The 25,249-nt window shown below is 46.1% G+C and overlaps 1 long non-coding RNA gene across 1 annotated transcript in view; it reads left to right on the forward strand.

Annotated features, from left to right (window-relative positions):
* The window catches only part of LOC143773889 (uncharacterized), a 177,105-nt gene that overhangs the window by 22,542 nt on the left and 129,314 nt on the right, over window positions 1-25,249 (forward strand). The gene's annotated exons all lie outside the window — the stretch shown is intronic.

Here is a 25,249-nt window from a genome sequence, read left to right on the forward strand (position 1 = left end):
CCTTGTAAAAATACAAAGCTGGGGGCTAAAAAATCATTTTTGTGAAAAAAAAAAGAATTTTTATTTTCACGGCTTTGCGTTACAAACTGTAGTGAAACACTTAGGGGTTCAAAGTTCTCACAACACATCTAGATAAGTTCCTTGGGAGGTCTAGTTTCCAATATGGGGTCACTTGTGGGGGGTTTGTACTGTTTGGGTACATCAGGGGCTCTGCAAATGCAACGTGACGCCTGCAGACCAATCCATTTAAGTCTGCATTCCAAATGGCGCTCCTTCTCTTCCGAGCTCTGTCATGTGCCCAAACAGTGGTTACCCCCCACATAGGGGGTATCAGCGTACTCAGGACAAATTGGACAACAACTTGTAGGGTCCAATTTATTCTGTTACCCTTGTAAAAATACAAAGCTGGGGGCTAAAAAATCATTTTTGTGAAAAAAAAAAGAATTTTTATTTTCACGGCTTTGCGTTACAAACTGTAGTGAAACACTTGGGGGTTCAAAGTTCTCACAACACATCTAGATAAGTTCCTTGGGAGGTCTAGTTTCCAATATGGGGTCACTTGTGGGGGGTTTGTACTGTTTGGGTACATCAGGGGCTCTGCAAATGCAACGTGACGCCTGCAGACCAATCCATTTAAGTCTGCATTCCAAATGGCGCTCCTTCCCTTCCGAGCTCTGTCATGTGCCCAAACAGTGGTTACCCCCCACATAGGGGGTATCAGCGTACTCAGGACAAATTGGACAACAACTTGTAGGGTCCAATTTATTCTGTTACCCTTGTAAAAATACAAAGCTGGGGGCTAAAAAATCATTTTTGTGAAAAAAAAAAGAATTTTTATTTTCACGGCTTTGCGTTACAAACTGTAGTGAAACACTTGGGGGTTCAAAGTTCTCACAACACATCTAGATAAGTTCCTTGGGAGGTCTAGTTTCCAATATGGGGTCACTTGTGGGGGGTTTGTACTGTTTGGGTACATCAGGGGCTCTGCAAATGCAACGTGACGCCTGCAGACCAATCCATTTAAGTCTGCATTCCAAATGGCGCTCCTTCCCTTCCGAGCTCTGTCATGCGCCCAAACAGTGGTTACCCCCCACATAGGGGGTATCAGCGTACTCAGGACAAATTGGACAACAACTTTTGGGGTCCAGTTTATTCTGTTACTCTTGTAAAAATACAAAAGCTGGGGGCTAAAAAATCATTTTTGTGAAAAAAAAAAAGAATTTTTATTTTCACGGCTCTGCGTTATAATCTGTAGTGAAACACTTGGGGGTGCAAAGCTCTCAAAACACATCTAGATAAGTTCCTTAGGGGGTCTAATTTCCAAAATGGTGTCATTTGTGGGGGGTTTCAATGTTTAGGCACATCAGGGGCTCTCCAAACGCAACATGGCGTCCCATCTCAATTCCAGTCAATTTTGCATTGAAAAGTCAAATGGCGCTCCTTCCCTTCCAAGCTCTGCCATGCGCCCAAACAGTGGTTTACCCCAACATATGGGGTATCTGCGTACTCAGGACAAATTGCACAACATTTTTTGGGGACCAATTTCTTCTCTTACCCTTGGGAAAATAAAAAATTGGGGGCGAAAAGATCATTTTTGTGAAAAAATATGATTTTTTATTTTTACGGCTCTGCATTATAAACTTCTGTGAAGCACTTGGTGGGTCAAAGTGCTCACCACACATCTAGATAAGTTCCTTAGGGGGTCTACTTTCCAAAATGGTGTCACTTGTAGGAGGTTTCAATGTTTAGGCACATCAGGGGCTCTCCAAACGCAACATGGCGTCCCATCTCAATTCCAGTCAATTTTGCATTGAAAAGTCAAATGGCGCTCCTTCACTTCCGAGCTCTGCCATGCGCCCAAACAGTGGTTTACCCCAACATATGGGGTATCTGCGTACTCAGGACAAATTGCACAACATTTTTTGGGGACCAATTTCTTCTCTTACCCTTGGGAAAATAAAAAATTGGGGGCGAAAAGATTTTTGTGAAAAAATATGATTTTTTATTTTTACGGCTCTGCATTATAAACTTCTGTGAAGCACTTGGTGGGTCAAAGTGCTCACCACACATCTAGATAAGTTCCTTAGGGGGTCTACTTTCCAAAATGGTGTCACTTGTAGGGGGTTTCAATGTTTAGGCACATCAGGGGCTCTCCAAACGCAACATGGCGTCCCATCTCAATTCCAGTCAATTTTGCATTGAAAAGTCAAATGGCGCTCCTTCCCTTCCAAGCTCTGCCATGCGCCCAAACAGTGGTTTACCCCAACATATGGGGTATCTGCGTACTCAGGACAAATTGCACAACATTTTTTGGGGACCAATTTCTTCTCTTACCCTTGGGAAAATAAAAAATTGGGGGCGAAAAGATCATTTTTGTGAAAAAATATGATTTTTTATTTTTACGGCTCTGCATTATAAACTTCTGTGAAGCACTTGGTGGGTCAAAGTGCTCACCACACATCTAGATAAGTTCCTTAGGGGGTCTACTTTCCAAAATGGTGTCACTTGTAGGGGGTTTCAATGTTTAGGCACATCAGGGGCTCTCCAAACGCAACATGGCGTCCCATCTCAATTCCAGTAAATTTTGCATTGAAAAGTCAAATGGCGCTCCTTCCCTTCCAAGCTCTGCCATGCGCCCAAACAATGGTTTACACCCACATATGGGGTATCAGCGTACTCAGGACAAATTGTACAACAACTTTTGCAGTCTATTTTCTCCTGTTACCCTTGGTAAAATAAAACAAATTGGAGCTGAAATAAATTTTGTGTGAAAAAAAATTAAATGTTCATTTTTATTTAAACATTCCAAAAATTCCTGTGAAACACCTGAAGGGTTAATAAACTTCTTGAGTGTGGTTTTGAGCACCTTGAGGGGTGCAGTTTTTAGAATGGTGTCACACTTGGGTATTTTCTATCATACAGACCCCTCAAAATGACTTCAAATGAGATGTGGTCCCTAAAAAAAAATGGTGTTGTAAAAATGAGAAATTTCTGGTCAACTTTTAACCCTTATAACTCCCTAACAAAAAAAAATTTTGGTTCCAAAATTGTGCTGATGTAAAGTAGACATGTGGGAAATGTTACTTATTAAGTATTTTGCGTGACATATGTCTGTGATTTAAGGGCATAAAAATTCAAAGTTGGAAAATTGCAAAATTTTCAAAATTTTCGCCAAATTTCCGTTTTTTTCACAAATAAACGCAAGTTATATCGAAGAAATTTTACCACTATCATGAAGTACAATATGTCACAAGAAAACAATGTCAGAATCGCCAAGATCCGTTGAAGCGTTCCAGAGTTATAACCTCCTAAAGGGACAGTGGTCAGAATTGTAAAAATTGGCCCGGTCATTAACGTGCAAACCACCCTTGGGGGTGAAGGGGTTAAAATCACTAAACTTTCAAGTTTATACAGCTTACAGTTGGAAAATATTTATAAAAATGATATGGTACAAATAATTGTGAAATAATTGTACACATACTATAGTGCAATAAGGAATATACTATTTGCATCTAAAAACTTCTGTGAATAGAATTTCCTTGATAAATTCTCATGATTTGCCAAATTTGAACCTCTTCAGATTTGGTTATCTCTAGTCATCTGAAAATGAACTATTTTTTATGTCAGGTTTTTGTTAGATTTTATATTTTTTCTTTCATCATTGGTAATGTTTTTTTTTTGTCTTATGTATAAAAGTTCTACCTGTTGTTGCAGTACTCCCTCTGATGATATTGATCCTGCTGAAAACTGTTCCTAAATGAACAGGAATTATGAAAGTTCAAGTGACTAGTATTAAAATTGCAAAATTACTAATTTATTTTTTAGTTCAGTTTCTTATAGTAGTAAGAAAAACATTCCCTTTTTTTCTTTTAAATACATTTAACATAAAAACTGCTTTTATGCAATAGGTCATTTTTTGTTGATACATTCCCTTTAAGCGGTTAAATACTGTATTTTCCTTATTTCACTTAGAATTCTGATACATACATCTCCAGCAGACTTATTCCTCATAGCATGTGTTGCTATATATGAACCATTTTAGAACTTGAGAATTTTCTTTCCTGTGAGATGCAATCACTCTTTCCACAATATCACATTTTGACGGTGATATATAAAAATAAGGTTATCCTGCAATGTGAGACATTGCTAACGAGAAGGATCTATATATAATTATATGATTCATCAACTCAAATTCATCTTGTCCAACTGTACAAGAAAAGCACCATAATAGATCTCCTTAATACTTTAGAGGGACGATAGAGTGTCTCTGGGCTTCAGTTATAGTGGGGGAAGTAAGTATCTGATCCCTTGCTGATTTTCTAAGTTTGCCCACTGACGTAGACATGAACAGTCTATAATTTTAAGGGTAGGTTAATTTTAACATTGAGAGATAGAAGATCAAAAATAAAATCCAGAAAATCACATTGTATAAATTATATACATTTATTTAGATGTTGCAGTGAGAAATAAGTATTTGATCCCTCTGGCAAACAAGACGTAATACTTGGTGGCAAAACCCTTGCTGGAAGCACAGCAGTCAGACGTTTTTTGTAGCTGATGACGAGGTTTGCGCACATGTCAGGAGGAATTTTGGTCCACTCCTCTTTGCAGATCATCTTCAAATCATTAAGAATTTGAGGCTGTTGCTTGGCAACTCGGAGCTTCAACTCCCTCCATAAGTTTTCTATTGGATTAAGGTGTGGAGACTGGCTAGGCCACTTCATGACCTTAATGTGCTTCTTTTTGAGCCACACCTTTGTTGCCTTGGCTGTATGTTTTGGGTCGTTGTCTTGCTGGAAGACACAGCCATGACCCATTTTGCATGTCCTGGTGGAGGGAAGGAGGTTGTAACTCAGAATTTTATTGTACATGGCTTCATCCATTTTCCCATTGATGCTGTGAAGTAGTTCTGTGCCCTTAGCAGAGAAACACCCCCAAAACATAATGTTTCCACCTCTATGCTTGACAGTAGGGACAGTGTTCTTTGTGTCACAGGCAGCATTTCTCTTCCTCCAAACACTGCGAGTTGAGTTTAATGCAAAAGACCTCAATTTTTGTCTTATCTGACCACAGCACCTTCTCCCAATCACTCACAGAATCATCCAGGTGTTCATTGGCAAACTTGATACTGGCCTGCACATGTGCCTTCTTGAGCATGGGGATCTTGCGGGCATTGCAGGATTTTAAACCTTTACGGCGTAATGTGTTACCAATTGTTTTCTTGGTGACTGTGGTCCCAGCTGTCTTGTGATCATTAACAAGTTCCCCCAGTGTAATTTTAGGCTGATCTATCACCTTCCTCGTGATCAAGGATACCACATGAGGTGAGATTTTGCATGGTGCCCTAGATCGATGTCGCTTGACAGTTATTTTGTATTTTTTTCATTTTCTTAGCATTGCAATAACAGTTGTCTCCTCACGCAGCGTCTTACTTATGGTTTTGTAGCCCATTTCAGCTTTGTGCAGTTCTATGATCTTGTCCCTGACATGGTTATAAAGCTCTTTGGTCTTGCCCATGTTGTAGAGGTTAGAGTCTCACTGATTAATTGAGTCTGTGGACAGGAGTCTATTATAAAGTTGACTATGTAATTAATGCAGGTAACGAGTTGATTAGGAACGTCTAACTGGTCTGTTTGGGCCAAAACTATTAATGGTTGGTAGGGGATCAAATACTTATTTCTCACTGAAAAAGGAAAATAAATTTATATAATTTATACAATATGATTTTCTGGATGTTATTTCTGATATTCTGTCTGTCAATGTTAAAATTAACCTACCCTTAAAATTATAGACTTTTCATGTCTTTGCCAGTGGGTAAACTTACAAAGTCAGCCAGTGATCAAATACTCATTTCTATATATATATATATATATATATATATATATATATATATATATATATATATATATATATATATATCTAATATATAATTGCCTAGAATACTACTTCCTGCAATTTGTGCCAACTTCCGTGGCTTTGTCCGGAGCTATTGTCCGGAGCTATTGTCCGGAGCTATTGTCCGGAGCTAATGTTCGTAGCTAATGTCCGGAGCTAATGTCCGGAGATAAGTGACGTCACCAGTGTCCTACACCCAGGCAGAGCACAGTGGCCCCAGGCAGAGCACAGGGGCCCCAGGCAGAACATGGGGCCCCAGGCAGAGCACAGGGGCCCCAGGCAGAGCACAGGGGCCCCAGGCAGCATATGGGGCCCCAGGCAGAGCACAGGGGCCCCAGGCAGCATATGGGGCCCCAGGCAGAGCACAGTGGCCCCAGGCAGAGCACACACCAAATCGGAGGCCGAGGGGCCCCGCCAACCAAATCGGAGGCCGAGGAGCCCCGCCCACCAAATCGAAGGCCGAGCGGCCCCGCCCACCAAAGCGGAGGCCGAGGGGCCCGGCCCCGCCCACCACATCGGAGGCCGAGGGGCCCCGCCCACCACATCGGAGGCCGAGGGGCCCCGCCCACCAAATCGGAGGCCGAAGGTCCCCGCCCACCAAATCGGAGGCCGAGGGTCCCCGCCCACCAAATCGGAGGCCGAGGGGCCCCACCAACCAAATAGGAGGCCGAGGGGCCCCGCCCACCAAATCGGAGGCCGAGGGTCTCTGCCCACCAAATCGGAGGCCGAGGGGCCCCGCCAACCAAATCGGAGGCCGAGGGGCCCCGCCCACCAAATCGGAGGCCGAGGGGCCCCGCCCACCAAATCGGAGGCCGAGGGTCCCCGCCCACAAAATCGGAGGCCGAGGGGCCCCGCTAACCAAATCGGAGGCCGAGGGGCCCCGCCCACCAAATCGGAGGCCGAGGGTCCCCGCCCACCAAATCGGAGGCCGAGAGTCCCCGCCCACCAAATCGGAGGATAAGGGGCCCCGCCAACCAAATCGGAGGCCGAGGGGCCCCGCCAACCAAATCGAAGGCCGAGGAGCCCCGCCCAACAAATCGAAGGCCGAGGGGCCCCGCCCACCAAATCGGAGGCCGGGGGTCCCCGCCCACCAAATCGGAGGCCGAGGTGCCCCGCCCACCACATCGGAGGCCGATGGGCCCCGCCCACCACATCGGAGGCCGATGGGCCCCACCCACCAAATCGGAGGCCGAGGGTCGCCGCCCACCAAATCGGAGGCCGAGGGTCCCCACCCACCAAATCGGAGGCCGAAGGTCCACACCAACCAAATCGGAGGCCGAGGGGCCCCGCCCAACAAATCGAAGGCCGAGGGTCCCCGCCCACCAAATCGGAGGCCGAGGGTCCCCGCCCACCAAATTGGAGGCCGAGGGTCCCCGCCCACCAAATTGGAGGCCGAGGGTCCCCGCCCACCAAATCGGAGGCCGAGGGTCCCCGCCCACCAAATCGGAGGCCGAGGGGCCCCGCCAACCAAATCGGAGGCCGAGGGGCCCCGCCCACCAAATCGGAGGCCGAGGGGCCCCACCAACCAAATCGGAGGCCGAGGAGCCCCGCCCACCAAATCGAAGGCCGAGCGGCCCCGCCCACCAAAGCGGAGGCAGAGGGACCCCGCCCACCAAATCGGAGGCCGTGGGGCCCCGCCAACCAAAGCGGAGGCCGAGGAGCCCCGCCCACCAAATCGAAGGCCGAGCGGCCCCGCCTACCAAAGTGGAGGCAGAGGGACCCCGCCCACCAAATCGGAGGCCGTGGGGCCCCGCCAACCAAAGCGGAGGCCGAGGGTCCCCGCCCACCAAATCGGAGGCAGAGGGACCCCGCCCACCAAATCGGAGGCTGAGGGGCCCCGCCCACCAAAGCGGAGGCCGAGGGTGCCCGCCCACCAAATCGGAGGTCGAGGGTCCCCGCCCACCAAATCGGAGGACGAGGGTCCCCGCCCACCAAATCGGAGGCCGGTCCCCGCCCACCAAATCGGAGGCCGAGGGTCCCCACCCACCAAATCGGTGGACGAGGGGCCCCACCAACCAAATCGGAGGCCGAGGAGCCCCGCCCACCAAAAGTAAGTGCGGCCCCAAAAGTAAGTGCGCCCCCGGGTGCAAAAGTAAGTGCGCCCCCGGGTGCAAAAGTAAGTGCGCCCCCGGGTGCAAAAGTAAGTGCGCCCCCGGGTGCAAAAGTAAGTGCGCCCCCGGGTGCAAAAGTAAGTGCGCCCCCGGGTGCAAAAGTAAGTGCGCCCCCGGGTGCAAAAGTAAGTGTGCCTCCGGGTGCAAAAGTAAGTGCGCCCCCGGGTGCAAAAGTAAGCGCACCCCCCAGTCCCGTGTGTGAAAAGTGCTGCTGTAATGCTGGTAGCGCTGTTCAAGCACCATGTATTTCCTTCAGGAAATGCCCATCTAATATATAATTGCCTAGAATACTACTTCCTGCAATTTGTGCCAACTTCCGTGGCTTTGTCCGGAGCTAATGTCCGGAGATAATGTCCGGAGCTAATGTCCGGAGATAATGTCCGGAGCTAATGTCCGGAGCTAATGTCCGGAGATAAGTGACGTCACCAGTGTCCTACACCCAGACAAAGCACAGGGGCCCCAGGCAGCATATGGGGCCCCAGGCAGAGCATAGTGGCCCCAGGCAGAGCACAGGGACCCCAGGCAGCATATGGGGCCCCAGGCAGAGCACAGTGGTCCCAGGCAGAGCACAGGGGCCCCAGGCAGCCTATGGGGCCCCAGGCAGAGCACAGTGGCCCCAGGCAGAGCACAGGGGCCCCAGGCAGCATATGGGGCCCCAGGCAGAGCACAGGGGCCCCAGGCAGCATATGGGGCCCCAGGCAGAGCACAGGGGCCCCAGGCAGAGCACAGGGGCCCCAGGCAGCATATGGGGCCCCAGGCAGAGCACAGGGGCCCCAGGCAGCATATGGGGCCCCAGGCAGAGCACAGTGGCCCCAGGCAGAGCATGGGGCCCCAGGCAGAGCACAGGGGCCCCAGGCAGAGCACAGGGGCCCCAGGCAGCATATGGGGCCCCAGGCAGAGCACAGGGGCCCCAGGCAGCATATGGGGCCCCAGGCAGAGCACAGTGGCCCCAGGCAGCATATGGGGCCCCAGGCAGAGCACAGTGGCCCCAGGCAGAGCACAGTGGTCCCAGGCAGAGCACAGGGGCCCCAGGAAGCTTATGGGGCCCCAGGCAAAGCACAGTGGCCCCAGGCAGAACATGGGGCCCCAGGCAGAGCACAGTGGCCCCAGGCAGAGCACAGGGGCCCCAGGCAGAACATGGGGCCCCAGGCAGAGCACAGGGGCCCCAGGCAGAGCACAGGGGCCCCAGGCAGAGCACAGGGGCCCCAGGCAGCATATGGGGCCCCAGGCAGAGCACAGGGGCCCCAGGCAGCATATGGGGCCCCAGGCAGAGCACAGTGGTCCCAGGCAGAGCACAGGGGCCCCAGGCAGCCTATGGGGCCCCAGGCAGAGCACAGTGGCCCCAGGTAGAACATGGGGCCCCAGGCAGAGCACAGGGGCCCCAGGCAGAGCACAGGGGCCCCAGGCAGCATATGGGGCCCCAGGCAGAGCACAGTGGTCCCAGGTAGAGCACAGGGGCCCCAGGCAGCCAATAGGGCCCCAGACAGAGCACAGGGGCCCCAGGCAGCATATGGGGCCCCAGGCAGAGCACAGGGGCCCCAGGCAGCATATGGGGCCCCAGGCAGAGCACAGTGGCCCCAGGCAGAGCACAGGGGCCCCAGGCAGAGCACAGGGGCCCCAGGCAGAACATGGGGCCCCAGGCAGAGCACAGGGGCCCCAGGCAGCATATGGGGCCCCAGGCAGAGCACAGGGGCCCCAGGCAGAACATGGGGCCCCAGGCAGAGCACAGTGGCCCCAGGCAGAGCACAGGGGCCCCAGGCAGAACATGGGGCCCCAGGCAGAGCACAGGGGCCCCAGGCAGCATATGGGGCCCCAGGCAGAGCACAGGGGCCCCAGGCAGCATATGGGGCCCCAGGCAGAGCACAGCGATATTTTGGACCACTGTGCGGTGTTTCTGACCCCCTGTGTGATGTCTGGGGCCCTGTTCTTAAGTATATTAAAGATTAAAGTAACGTATATTAAAGTATATTATAGATCAAATTTGACACGTTTATGAGCACCATTGAGTGATATACTCAAGAATGACATAATTTTTCAACATTTTATGGTTTCAAACTGTAAACACTCAGAGTTTTTTTTACTTCAACCAGAAAACCTTAACGGTTCATAAAAAACTTGACTGTTCAGGATATGATAAAAGTCATAGTATTCTGAATCTTTAACTTATAAAGATACCTTTACATGGGGTGATTATTGGTTCCAGAGAGGCTTTCGGCCGATAATCGTACACATGGCTGGTGACAGGACAATACAATATAAACGTTCAAAGGTAAACACTGATAACATTAATATCTAATATATAATTGCCTAGAATACTACTTCCGGCAATTTGTGCCAACTTCCGTGGCTTTGTCCGGAGATAATGTCCGGAGATAAGTGACGTCACCAGCGTCCTACACCCGCTCAGGGTGGACAAAGATATATGCCTTCGTGGTGCGCGGCACTTTTCTGATTGGTTGCCGCCTGCCGCGAGCGACCAATCAGAAATGTGCCGTACTGTCAAGAATTGTCAAGAGCTGGTGAGTGCAGCCATTTTTTGTTCTTTCTTACTATTATTTATTAATTGTATTATTCTTACATTTGAATAAATAAAGTATATATGGATTCTAGACTCCCGATACTTTAGAATTGGGCTGCCATCTAGTATATATATATATATATATATATATATATATATATATATATATACTGTATATACATATACATATGAACCAAAAAGGAGAGGATGTGGAAAACCACAAAATACAACCAAAAAGATCCAAAATTTATTTAATCAAGAAAAGAAAAACTTTATTGGGACAACATTAAGATTACATGGGGAACGTGTGCAAATACAAACAAAAAATGCAAAAAGTGCAAAAGAAGGCCATGACCTGGACTTTTCACATTAGCAATATACATATATATAGCAGCATGTTCTGCTTCAAGAAATGGTGTTGCGATCCAGAGTGCTATGTTAAATAAATAACACTATGGTATTGCGATATGCTAGAAGATACTACAATATTGACATGGCAATCTAAAGTGCTATAATGAATGATGCAGCAAAACTTAATAGCATATATCTGAGGCCTACGTCTGAGCAAGAACTACAATACAAATAGGTATAGCCATGATACCATAGTATTGCCCTAGCTTTCAATGAAGCAAGTTATCGGTAGGGAGTCCATATTGGACATAATTCAGATCACTAGCCCCTTGGCATTATCATTGTGGCCAGTGATGCCGCACATATATCAGCTTCAATCATATCCAGATTGGCAGAGTGCAATGTAATAAGGTTTAACTCAAGGGTGGCGACAACACATGTGAACGTCCAGGTCAGCACGTTTGCCCGACGTGCGTTTTGGAGGGTTACGCCTTCGTCAGGGATAGGTAAGTGGACACAGATGATGAGTTAAAAAGACCGCCGGACCGGAAGTGGGGATGACACGCACCGGAAAGTGATGCGTGCGTAGTCAAGACAACCCAGGATGCCAAGAGGCAGCGGCATCAAGCAGAGGGAGGTGGCCTGGCCAGTCACCTCCCCTACATAGATGCCAAAAACCATCAGGCTCCCCGGGGCAAGACTCGCAAGTGCACATAGCCACGCCATCACCTCCTATCCTCACATGTAAACTGATGGGAATTATAGTTCAAAACATGCAGATCACTTAAGTAATAGTATAAATTATGTACCGCACTATATAATGCCCAGGATATTATAAAACAGCAAACCATTAAAACATCACTACAAAATCCCACTTCATATATAGCCCCCATATATAGACATCATTGCATATAGAAGAAAACCTATATATACCATGACACATCACATGATTTGTGACATGTGATCTCATCAGAGCTAACCATACGTCCCATATATAAAGTCCAAGTGGAAATCATGGCATGCAGGTACACAAAACGCATATTCAATCAGAGTCCATAATACAGGCTCTATAAATATCGTAGGGTGTATCTTCAAATATAGATTCTTCCAAAGGCTGGCTCTTCTTTGCATGTTCTTATTAATGCATGTGGGTAAGAGGGGATCCAAAAAGACGGCCATAATCCAAATATGAATAGGAAAAGATCTAAAATGTATAAAAACCAAATTAAAAACAAAAAATAAAGTACCATCACACAGCTGCACGTAAATGCATCGCCTCCATAGCAAGCCGTGGATCACAGGAATGGCGCATAACTGATACTCTTGTTTAATCCATGAGGATGAACCATGTTTAAAGTCCATATACAGCGCGTTTCTAGCTGTGCCAACCGTTGCGAAATTTTACCGCTGCGAATTCCTACATTTAACTTATCGATTCCTTTCACTCGTAGGCCGGATATATGATCCTCCTTAGCGGCTGCCTGTATGCCTAAAACATGCTCCTTGTCTATAACCTTCCATTGTCTAGTGGTTAGGCCCACATATATTAGTGAACAGGGGCAAGAGTGTTGTGAATTCTGCTCTTGGGCTCCCTCCGGTGGTTGTTGGTGGTAGTGCAGTTGTCTTGGGGTTGTAATCCTGGGCAGGTGTTTCTGCTGATTGCAGCTCTATTAGGTATTTAGTTGTGCAGGATCCATGGGTCCTTGCCAGTTGTCCATTGTTCTTGGAGGGATTGCATCTCTCTCTGGTTCCTCATGCCCAGCTGCCAAATCAGCTAAGATAAGTGTCTGTTTTTTTTGTCTGTGTGCACACATGCAGTGTGCCTTGCAATTCAGTGCAATTCATGGTTGTTTTTGTCCAGCTTAGACTTTGTTTGGATTTTTCAGTCATGCTGGATTCTCAGGAGATGCAGAGATACTTTCTATGTCTTTAGTTAGATGTAGAATATTTGTATTATCTGCTGTGGATATTTTTAGGATTTTAATACTGACCGCTTAGAATTCTGTCCTATCCTTTTCTATTTAGCTAGAAGTGCCTCTTTTGCTAAATCCTGTTTTTCTGCCTGAGTGTGTCTTTCCTCTTATACTCACAGTCAATATTTGTGGGGGGCTGCCTATCCTTTAGGGTTCTGCTCTGAGGCAAGATAGAATTCCCATTTCCATCTATAGGGGTATTTAGTTCTCCGGCTGTGTCGAGGTGTCTAGGACGTGTTAGGTACATCCGACGGCTACTTCTAGTTGCGGTGTTAGTTTAGGGTTTGCAGTCAGTACAGGTACCACCTACTCCTGAGAAAGTCTCTCATGCGGCTCCAAGGTCACCGGATCATAACAGTACAACTGGCCAACAATGAGTTAAATGCATCTCAGAAGAAGGGAAGAAAGAGCCATTTTTTTTTCTGTAGCCTGCTTTGTCTTTTCTTCCCTCTTTTCCTCTGGGTGACTGAGGAGTCTTGTGCTAGCATGGATGTTCAGGGATTAGTTTCTCGTGTAGACCAGCTTGCTGTTAGGGTACAGGGTATTTCTGATTATATTGTTCAGACTCCGCTTTTAGAGCCTAGGATTCCTACTCCTGATTTGTTTTTTGGTAACAGGTCCAAATTTTTGAGTTTTAAAAACAATTGTAAACTGTTTTTTGCTCTGAAGCCTCGTTCCTCTGGTGATCCCATTCAGCAGGTTAAAATTGTCATATCCCTGCTGCATGGTGACCCTCAGGATTGGGCATTTTCCCTGGAATCTGGGAATCAGGCCTTGCTTAATGTAGATGCCTTTTTTCAGGCTCTAGGATTATTATATGATGAACCAAATTCTGTGGATCAAGCGGAGAAGACCTTGTTGGCCCTGTCTCGGGGTCAAGAAGTGGCAGAATTGTACTGTCAGAAATTTAGAAAATGGTCTGTGCTGACTAAATGGAATGAGGATGCTTTGGCGGCAATTTTCAGAAAGGGTCTTTCTGAATCTGTTAAAGATGTTATGGTGGAGTTTCCCACGCCTGTTGGTCTGAGTGATTCTATGTCTCTGGCCATTCAGATTGATCGGCGCTTGCGGGAGCGCAGAACTGTGCTCGCTGTGGCGATGTCCTCAGAGCAGATGCCTGAGCCTATGCAGTGTGATAGGATTCTGTCTAGAACGGAACAACAAGGATTCAGACGTCAGAATAGGTTGTGTTTTTATTGTGGCGATGCTTCTCATGTCATTTCAGTCTGCCCAAAGCGTACAAAGAGAATCGCTAGTTCAGTTACCATCGGAACTGTACAACCTAAACTTCTGATATCTGTGACCTTGATCTGCTCATTGTCGTCATTTTCTGTCATGGAGTTTGTGGATTCAGGCGCCGCTTTGAACTTAATGGACTTTGTATTTGCCAGGCGTTGTGGTTTACCCTTGCAGTCTTTGCAGAACCCTATTCCTTTAAGGGGCATTGATGCTACACCTTTGGCTAAAAATAAACCTCAGTTTTGGATACAGGTGACCATGTGCATGGCGCCAGCCCATCAGGAAGATTGTCGTTTTCTGGTGTTGCATAATTTGCATGATGCTATTGTGCTGGGGTTTCCATGGTTACAGGTACATAATCCGGTGTTGGATTGGAAATCTATGTCTGTGACTAGTTGGGGTTGTCAGGGGGTTCATGATGACGTTCCTCTGATGTCAATTTCCTCCTCCCCCTCTTCTGAAATTCCAGAGTATCTGTCAGATTTCCAGGATGTTTTCAATGAGCCCAAGTCCAGTTCCCTTCCACCGCATAGGGACTGTGATTGTGCTATTAAGGAAAAAGAAGCGTGTGCACTACTGGTAGGAAGGTGCTTAGGTAGGCTCCCACACCTTGATACAATAACGAAAAAAACCTAGCACTCAACTTGATGCTTAAAGTGAAGAATTTATTTGTAGTACCCAACAAACGTTTCGGTCCGTATATGGACCTTCATCAGTAACTACATGTGAAAACAACCAAAATAAACAAAATTACATAAACAAAGTATATACATAGCATAAGCAGAGAAAATCAATGGCATCTGTATAATAACAGGTCAAAAAGTACAGACGGAATGTATGCTGGAGAGAACCATGCAGAATAAAATGGCACATCACTGACAACATGAAAGTGATAGGGGGTGTAAGGCACGTACCGTACTATACTGAAGCTAGAAAAAAGAGACCGTAGTGTCTCAGGGCACCTATAACCGTGTCGCCTATAATTTATGAAAGGGAAAGTAAGGAACCTGCCTGCAGTGCAGTAACCAGGGAGTGTGCTGGTGTGGGCATACCTTAAAAGAGCGCTGGGCCGGTTAGGAGACTGAGGATAGAAGGGAGGAATGCGGTAAGATTACATACCAAGTGGTTATAGGGGTGAAGATGAGCCGTGCAGCAGGGTGGTTACCTGTGGAGGATATATCTTGAAGCGCCACGGACAGACGCGGAGTCCACCGCTAGTCTGTTCAGGGGACATGTAAGCCGCCATTAAATGTGCCAGGGGAGGGGCCAAATCGGCCGTTTTGGCCTATGGTCAGTGAGAGTCCGCAGGGCCGGAAGTGACATCACCGGACCATAGTGATGCTGTGCTGCCGGCGTGCAACTGTATAAACAGTGTGCACATGTGAAAAAAGCCGGCGGAAGTGACGCGTCTGTGTGTCGCGGTCCTCCGGAACATAGTAGCTTACAGATTGGTTCCACCTGCTAACAAACGGCGTTAGTGAATAGTCACAGTACAGCACGAATAGGCGGTGCCAATTTGACCATTATTCTTACCCGCAATTATTTTATGTTCCAGGATGATTTCTACCTACAGATCCGGGGCACCGCGATGGGCTCCAACGTAGCGCCCCCTTATGCTAATTGTTACATGGCCGACTTTGAGGAGAGTCAGATATACTCACACCCCCTTTTCTGTGGTAACGTACTCCTTTGGAGACGTTACATAGACGACGTCTTCTGCATATGGGGGGGCTCGTTGGACGCCCTCGCGTCCTTTTTTGACTGGCTAAACACAGCCTGGCCGGGGATCTCCTTTACCATGTCACATGATCCCACTCGGATCAACTTCCTGGACACTATGGTCATCCTTCAATCAGACGGCTCCATTTCCACTGACCTCTATACAAAAAGCACTGACCGTAACAGTCTGTTACACTTTACGAGCTTCCATCCCCCTGCCACTATGAGATCGGTACCGAAGTCCCAATTCCATCGGGTATCTAAAATTGTGTCTGACACAGATCTACGACCACTCCGTCTACAAGAGATGGTCACCAAATTCACCCAACGTGGCTACCCATCATCCGTTCTTCGACAAGCCGCCTCACCTTCGCCCTCTCGATCCAATAAAGCCTCCAATCGAGTCCCATTTATACATTCATACCATCCGTTTGCTTACATTCTACACAGGTCCATACGCCAAAATTGGCATTTATTGGCAAAGGCACATCCTCACGTTCCTGAATTTCAAAACCCATTCCTTCCGTGCTTCAAGCGTCCACCCAATCTGAAAGATTCCTTGGTAAGGGCGGACCTAGGATCTATTAAATCATCCCCACATCAACGGTTTTTACAAAACCCCCGTACAGGGACTTTCCCATGCCTCAATTGCGCACAGTGCCATAATGTCCTTAAAGGCTCCTCCTTCTACCATCCTCGTTCGGGCAAAACATTTCACATTCCAGATTACTTCACCTGCGCTTCAGCTTGGGTCATATATCTGATCAAATGCCCATGTGGACTCTTATACGTGGGGGAAACCACGCAATCAATACGCGATCGAGTTTCCAAGCACAAGTCCACAGTCCGCTGTAAACACCTTCTTCTACCCATTCCGTCACACTTCAACACCCAAGGCCACAATGTCTCACAGTTACGGTTCCAGGTAATCGAACACATCCCCCCCATGAGACGGGGTGGAGATAGGGTGGCCCGTCTAAAACGTAGGGAGGCATTCTGGATCCACACGTTGGAGACCCTTCACCCATTGGGCCTCAATAGGGACTATGACCTGGCGTCATTTCTGTGAGTATATACTCAGATAGTCTTTGCTTTTATATAATAATTTATTTTCTCTGATAAGTACATTTACACAACAGTCATACTGACTCCTCTGATGTAGCCCCTATGGCTCATTCAATTTTGTGGTGACATGCTCAGTTACTCCATTCCATTATAAGCGATCTAGGTCCCCATATGTGGATATCCAATGTATATCTAGCTTTTTTAATGATCTCATACCAGTTGTATCTGTTATCCCGCAATGTATGCATCCTTGCCATAGGGGGTTATTCATCATGACGATTTATATATATATATATATGTATTTGTGCCAGACGTAACTTTCTCTTTTTCATTATTAGAGCCGCCTGTATTGAGATCACTGTTATGCCTCTATCCACCGGCACAGTCACGGACCGCACTGGATAAAGTCTTCTACTTCCTAACATCCATACGGCTGAACACGGCGCAGAAAGATCACATTCACCACTGCTACCTTCCTCACTCACTGGATCCTTATTAGGCACCGCCCATTCATGCTGTACTGTGACTATTCACTAACGCCGTTTGTTAGCAGGTGGAACCAATCTGTAAGCTACTATGTTCCGGAGGACCGCGACACACAGACGCGTCACTTCCGCCGGCTTTTTTCACATGTGCACACTGTTTATACAGTTGCACGCCGGCAGCACAGCATCACTATGGTCCGGTGATGTCACTTCCGGCCCTGCGGACTCTCACTGACCATAGGCCAAAACGGCCGATTTGGCCCCTCCCCTGGCACATTTAATGGCGGCTTACATGTCCCCTGAACAGACTAGCGGTGGACTCCGCGTCTGTCCGTGGCGCTTCAAGATATATCCTCCACAGGTAACCACCCTGCTGCACGGCTCATCTTCACCCCTATAACCACTTGGTATGTAATCTTACCGCATTCCTCCCTTCTATCCTCAGTCTCCTAACCGGCCCAGTGCTCTTTTAAGGTATGCCCACACCAGCACACTCCCTGGTTACTGCACTGCAGGCAGGTTCCTTACTTTCCCTTTCATAAATTATAGGCGACACGGTTATAGGTGCCCTGAGACACTACGGTCTCTTTTTTCAAGCTTCAGTATAGTACGGTACGTGCCTTACACCCCCTATCACTTTCATGTTGTCAGTGATGTGCCATTTTATTCTGCATGGTTCTCTCCAGCATACATTCCGTCTGTACTTTTTGACCTGTTATTATACAGATGCCATTGATTTTCTCTGCTTATGCTATGTATATACTTTGTTTATGTAATTTTGTTTATTTTGGTTGTTTTCACATGTAGTTACTGATGAAGGTCCATATACAGACCGAAACGTTTGTTGGGTACTACAAATAAATTCTTCACTTTAAGCATCAAGTTGAGTGCTAGGTTTTTTTCGTTATTGTGATTGTGCTATTGACTTGATTCCAGGCTGTAAGTTTCCTAAGGGCCGACTTTTCAACCTGTCTGTGCCTGAACATGCCGCCATGCGAAGCTATGTAAAGGAGTCTTTGGAGAAGGGGCATATTCGACCATCTTCTTCTCCATTGGGAGCAGGTTTTTTTTTTGTTGCCAAGAAGGATGGCTCCTTGAGACCCTGTATTGATTATCGCCTCTTGAATAAGATCACGGTCAAATTCCAATACCCTTTGCCTTTGCTTTCTGATTTGTTTGCCAGGATTAAGGGGGCTAGTTGGTTTACTAAGATTGACCTTCGAGGGGCATATAATCTTGTTCGTATTAAGCAGGGTGACGAATGGAAAACTGCGTTTAATTCGCCCAAGGGCCATTTTGAATATCTTATGATGCCATTCGGACTCTCTAATGCCCCATCTGTGTTTCAGTCCTTCATGCATGATATTTTTCGGAATTATCTTGATAAATTCATGATTGTATATTTGGATGATATTTTGATTTTTTCAGATGATTGGGAGTCTCATGTGAAACAAGTCAGGATGGTATTTCAGGTCCTTCGTGATAATGCCTTGTTTGTGAAGGGGTCTAAGTGCCTCTTTGGAGTGCAGAAGGTTTCTTTTTTGGGCTTCATTGTTTCTCCATCATCTATAGAAATGGATCCGGTTAAGGTTCAGGCCATTCATGATTGGATCCAGCCCACATCCAAGAAGAGCCTTCAGAAATTTTTGGGCTTTGCTAATTTTTATCGCCGTTTCATTGCCAACTTCTCCAGTGTGGTTAAACCCCTGACCGATTTGACGAGGAAGGGCGCTGATGTAGCTAATTGGTCCTCTGCGGCTGTTTCTGCCTTTCAGGAGCTTAAGCGACGATTTACTTCTGCCCCTGTGTTGCGTCAGCCGGATGTTTCTCTTCCTTTCCAGGTTGAGGTCGACGCTTCTGAGATTGGGGCAGGGGCTGTTTTGTCTCAGAGGAATTCTGATGGTTCCTTGATGAAACCGTGTGCCTTCTTTTCTCAAAAGTTTTCGCCTGCGGAACGCAATTATGATGTCGGCAATCGTGAGTTTTTGGCTATGAAGTGGGCATTTGAGGAGTGGCGACATTGGCTTGAGGGGGCCAAGCACCGTATTGTGGTCTTGACCGATCATAAGAATCTGATTTACCTCGAGTCTGCCAAACGGCTGAATCCTAGACAGGCCCGATGGTCCCTGTTTTTCTCCCATTTTGATTTTGTTGTCTCGTATCTTCCGGGTTCTAAGAATGTTAAGGCTTATGCCCTCTCTAGGAGTTTTTTGCCTGATTCCCCTGGGATTCTTGAGCCGGTTGGTATTCTGAAGGAGGGGGTGATTCTTTCTGCCATCTCCCCTGATTTGCGACGGGTTCTTCAGGAGTTTCAGGCTGATAAACCTGATCGCTGTCCAGCGGGGAAACTGTTTGTTCCTGACAGATGGACTAGTAAAGTGATATCTGAGGTTCACTGTTCTGTGTTGGCTGGCCATCCTGGGATTTTTGGTACCAGAGATTTGGTTAGTAGGTCCTTTTGGTGGCCTTCTTTGTCACCGGATGTGCGTTCTTTTGTGCAGTCCTGTGGGACTTGTGCGCGGGCCAAACCTTGCTGCTCCCGCGCCAGTGGGTTGCTTTTGCCTTTGCCGGTCCCTGAGAGGCCTTGGACGCATATTTCTATGGATTTTATTTCGGATCTTCCTGTTTCCCAGAGGATGTCTGTTATCTGGGTGGTCTGTGACCGGTTTTCTAAGATGGTTCATTTGGTACCTTTGCCTAAATTGTCTTCCTCTTCTGAGTTGGTTCCGTTGTTTTTTCAGCATGTGGTTCGTTTGCATGGCATTCCGGAGAATATTGTGTCCGATAGAGGTTCCCAGTTTGTTTCTAGGTTTTGGCGGTCCTTTTGTGCTAAGCTGGGCATTGATTTGTCTTTTTCTTCCGCATTTCATCCTCAGACAAACGGCCAAACCGAGCGAACTAACCAGACTTTGGAAACTTATTTGAGATGCTTTGTGTCTGCCGATCAGGATGATTGGGTGGCTTTCTTGCCATTGGCCGAGTTTGCCCTTAATAATCGGGCTCGGGATAATAGGTTTCGCCCTTCTTTTGTAATTTTGGTTTTCATCCTCGTTTTTCTTCGGGGCAAGTTGAACCTTCTGATTGTCCTGGTGTGGATTCTGTGGTTGACAGGTTGCAGCAGATTTGGGCTCATGTGGTGGACAATTTGGTGTTGTCTCAGGAGGAGGCTCAGCGTTTTGCTAACCGTCGTCGGTGTGTTGGTTCCCGGCTTCGCGTTGGGGATTTGGTCTGGTTGTCTTCCCGTCATGTTCCTATGAAGTTTTCTTCCCCTAAGTTTAAGCCTCGGTTTATTGGTCCTTATAGGATTTCTGAGATTATCAATCCGGTGTCTTTTCGTTTGGCCCTTCCGGCCTCTTTTGCCATCCATAATGTTTTCCATAGATCTTTATTGCGGAAATATGTGGTGCCCATTGTTCCCTCTGTTGATCCTCCTGCTCCTGTGTTGGTTGATGGGGAGTTGGAGTATGTGGTTGAGAAGATTTTGGATTCTCGATTTTCGAGGCGGAGGCTTCAGTACCTTGTCAAATGGAAGGGTTATGGCCAGAAGGATAATTCTTGGGTTTTTGCCTCTGATGTCCATGCTGCTGATTTGGTCCGTGCCTTTCATCTGGCTCGTCCTGATTGGCCTGGGGGCTCTGGTGAGGGTTCGGTGAACCCTCTTCAAGGGGGGGTACTGTTGTGAATTCTGCTCTTGGGCTCCCTCCGGTGATTGTTGGTGGTAGTGCAGTTGTCTTGGGGTTGTAATCCTGGGCAGGTGTTTCTGCTGATTGCAGCTCTATTAGGTATTTAGGTGTGCAGGATCCATGGGTCCTTGCCAGTTGTCCATTGTTCTTGGAGGGATTGCATCTCTCTCTGGTTCCTCATGCCCAGCTGCCAATTCAGCTAAGATAAGTGTCTGTTTTTTTGTCTGTGTGCACACATGCAGTGTACCTTGCAATTCAGTGCAATTCATGGTTGTTTTTGTCCAGCTTAGACTTTGTTTGGATTTTTCAGTCATGCTGGATTCTCAGGAGATGCAGAGATACTTTCTATGTCTTTAGTTAGATGTAGAATATTTATATTATCTGCTGTGGATATTTTTAGGATTTTAATACTGACCGCTTAGAATTCTGTCCTATCCTTTTCTATTTAGCTAGAAGTGCCTCTTTTGCTAAACCCTGTTTTTCTGCCTGCGTGTGTCTTTCCTCTTATACTCACAGTCAATATTTGTGGGGGGCTGCCTATCCTTTGGGGTTCTGCTCTGAGGCAAGATAGAATTCCCATTTCCATCTATAGGGGTATTTAGTTCTCCGGCTGTGTCGAGGTGTCTAGGACGTGTTAGGTACATCCCACGGCTACTTCTAGTTGCGGTGTTAGTTTAGGGTTTGCGGTCAGTACAGGTACCACCTACTCCTGAGAAAGTCTCTCATGCGGCTCCAAGGTCACCGGATCATAACACAAGAGGCATTATAAATGACATTCTTCGACGAGCATGTGATTGTTTTTGTTATTTTAAATTGTTTGGTCCCGGATGAGTCCACAAATGAATCATCCCTAATGATGTTAACACACACCACGCAGTGACCACATACAGTACACCCTCCTCTTTGCCTCCTTCTCATTTCATCCAAAAATGTACGGGGAGGGTTTTCTACATAGTGAGTGCGAACTATATTGTCGCGTAGATTCTTCGCCCTTCGATATGTGATTGCTGGTCTATCCGATATCAATTTAGCAATTATAGGGTCAGTTTTTAGAATTGGCCAGGATTTCTCTAAAGCTCATCGCACCTGTTCGGACCGAGAGTTGAAATTTGTGATCAATCTAACTTCATTTACTCTCTGATCCTCTATGTTTGGCACGGAGATATGCTCGCTTAATCATATGATTACTGTATCCCCGTGCCTTAAAGCGGTTTTTCAGATCTCTTGCTTGAATTTCAAACTCTCCATCCGTCAAGCATATGCGTCGAAGGCGCAAAAACTGGCCAATAGGCACTGACCGTACCATATGCATTGGGTGGGAGGAGGATGCATGAAGTAACATGTTTGTGGATGTAGGTTTTCTAAAAATGGTGGTCTGCACATTGCCCTCCTCATCCCTAGTTAATGTCACATCTAAGAACTCAACCCTATTCCTGTCAATGGTGGCAGTCAGGAATATGTTGCGTTCATTGTTGTTCAAATTTACCATAAACTCTTCCAGTGACTGCTTGTCCAGCTGCCAAATAAGCAGGATGTCATCTATGTAGCGCGTCCACAAGTTTGTATTTGCACATGTTCCCCATGTAATCTCAATGTTGTCCTAATAAGGTTTTTTTTTTTCTCTTGATTAAATAAATTTTGGATCTTTTTGGTCGTATTTTGTGCTTTTCCACATCCTCCCCCCTTTTTGGTTCATGCAAATAGCGACTGATCCATTTAGAGTCCATCACAACTAGCATATATGTTTAAAAAAAACAACCGCTGAATGTGTTAATGATATAATGCTGCTAAGTACTATTCTTGTTTTGATATATACACATATATATATATATATATATATACACACATATATATATATATATATATATATATATATATATATATATATATATATATATATATAAAGGTGGCAGCTGGACAGGTACAGGTAGTGAATAGGAGGTATGTGTTACCAAGGTGCCAGACCTCAGTGATGTACGACCTGGAGAAGCAGCCTGCAGCACATATACAGTAGTGCTGAAGGGTGTTTTTATAAACCCGGATTATCAGTCCGAGTTTTATGAGCAGCTGAAAGAGCTGGGTGGGATTAGCTGCTCACTTACCTCCAGTCGAGGTCTTGGATGATCTGATTTAAGGCAACTGGAGCCTTGCATGTGCTACTCAGACCCTGCTGGAGTCTGACAGGAAAAGACTCACATTTAAATTCCTGAGCTTGTGTATTATATGGACTTGTTATTTTCTATTTTGTTCTGTGATTCATTTGTTTACCTATAAGAAGCTGTTTTACTTTGTAGCCCTGACAGTTTATGAACTTCTTTTAATAAACCTGACATTTGTTGGAACCAGCAAACTAAGTTCTGTGTATGAACCAGCATCTACTGCTGAGATACCTCACAATACACACATACATGTATATATTCCTAAATGTATCGATAATCTTAGAGAATTCTCAGAATTATATGTCCCAAATCCTATGGATTAGGATAATGAAAGAGACTAGAGTAAGGAGAAAAGGGGGAAAAGAAAATAAAATGACACATAAGGACAAGGGAGAAAAAATAGGGAAATTAACAACGAAAAAAAAGGGTAACAGGAAGAATAAAATAACGCAACATGGGGAGATACAAAATAAAATGAGCCCAAGTTAATGAAACAATCTCTGAATGCAGTACCTATGGGGTACTGTATAGTGAATTGCGTCTAATACCTGAAATAATAAGCACAGAGATAAACCACAGATCAAAGTGAAGTGAACAAACCTTAAAGTTGATCCAAAATATAGAGTAGTTGCGATATTAAATCCAAGGGTCATATCTGTTAGGTCATTGTCCAGCTTTGTGAGAGACCGCACCACGATTTGTGGTCTCCCACGAGTCTTATACTGTGAACAATAACCTCGGACATCACTTCCGGTAGTGCGCATAGAAATCATTGCCATGTATAAGTGCGCATGCGTCAGGCACGAAGGCTCATCCAGATGTTAATAGGCCTTTTGTGGTGGAGGTGTACACCTCGCTATTCAGTTAGCTCTGGAGTAGTAGAACCCTTTTTCTGGAGGGGGCTAAACATCTGCTTACTGTACTTACGGACCATAAGAACCTGATTTGTTTACAAAAAGCCAAGAAATTAAATGCTAGGCAAACACGATGGGCCTTATTCTTTACCAGATTTAATTTTTAAATTTCTTACCTCCCTGAGACCAAGAATCTAAGGGCAGATGCTCTCTCTCTCGCAGTCTTTGTCCCATCCAGTCTGAGATCATTGAGCCTGAGGTCATTTTTCTCAAGGGGGTGAGTAGGAAGTGGCTACCTGGACATGACAAGGGAATGCATCACATGATTGTTATTCTCAGATTTTGGCTAACTAAAGTCTCCTTCTAATCTATGGTGAGTGGTTCTTGTTTGGGTTCTGGTTACTTCTAAGTAGCTGCTATCATTCATTACTGGTTCTTCCTTATTAGTGATTGTCCTGAGATTTCCATTTGGTTTTCATTTGGGTTTTATGATGCTAGCTTTGACTTTACTCTTGTACCTGACTCTACATCATCCGCATCACCAGACATTAGCTATTCTGTGACAACAATCTGGGAAGAATGAAACTGATAAGGTAGCAGTCTGTAGCGCTATAGAATGCAAACATCAAATATGAAAATTGGATTGCATTACTGCACTAGAAACAGGACCTAATGCAAATTCTCTCTTAGACAGTCTACATTTTTCTGGGAACCTAATATGAATCCTCTCTGGACTAAAGTCTATATCTCTGTGGAGGGGTAGAATCCTGCTGCAATTAAAAACACGTAAGGCTAAGGGGCAGAGTGCTCATTCAGAAGGCTAATACAAATATCAAAAAAACTGAACATCACATCCAAACATAAATCAGGTCTGAACAGGTGCTTACCTAGAGTCGTCAACTCATACACAAGGAAACAGATAAGGTAGCACTCTGTAGCGCTATAGCATGCAAACATAAAATATGAAAATTGGATTGCATTACTGCACTAGAAATATGAAAAATTGAGAATGTTTAGCTCATGAATTGCCCTATTCATGTGTACCTGGCAGCCACATTAAAGCATTTCTCGTTGCCAGGACCTAATGCCAATCCTCTCTTAGACAGTCTACATTTCTCTTTGAACCTAAAATGAGTCCTCTCTGGACTAAAGTCTATATCTCTGTGGAGGGGTAGAATCCTGCTGAAATTAAAAACA

This window comes from Ranitomeya variabilis, chromosome 5, assembly GCF_051348905.1.
Source record: "Ranitomeya variabilis isolate aRanVar5 chromosome 5, aRanVar5.hap1, whole genome shotgun sequence".
Taxonomy (NCBI): Eukaryota; Metazoa; Chordata; class Amphibia; order Anura; family Dendrobatidae; genus Ranitomeya; species Ranitomeya variabilis.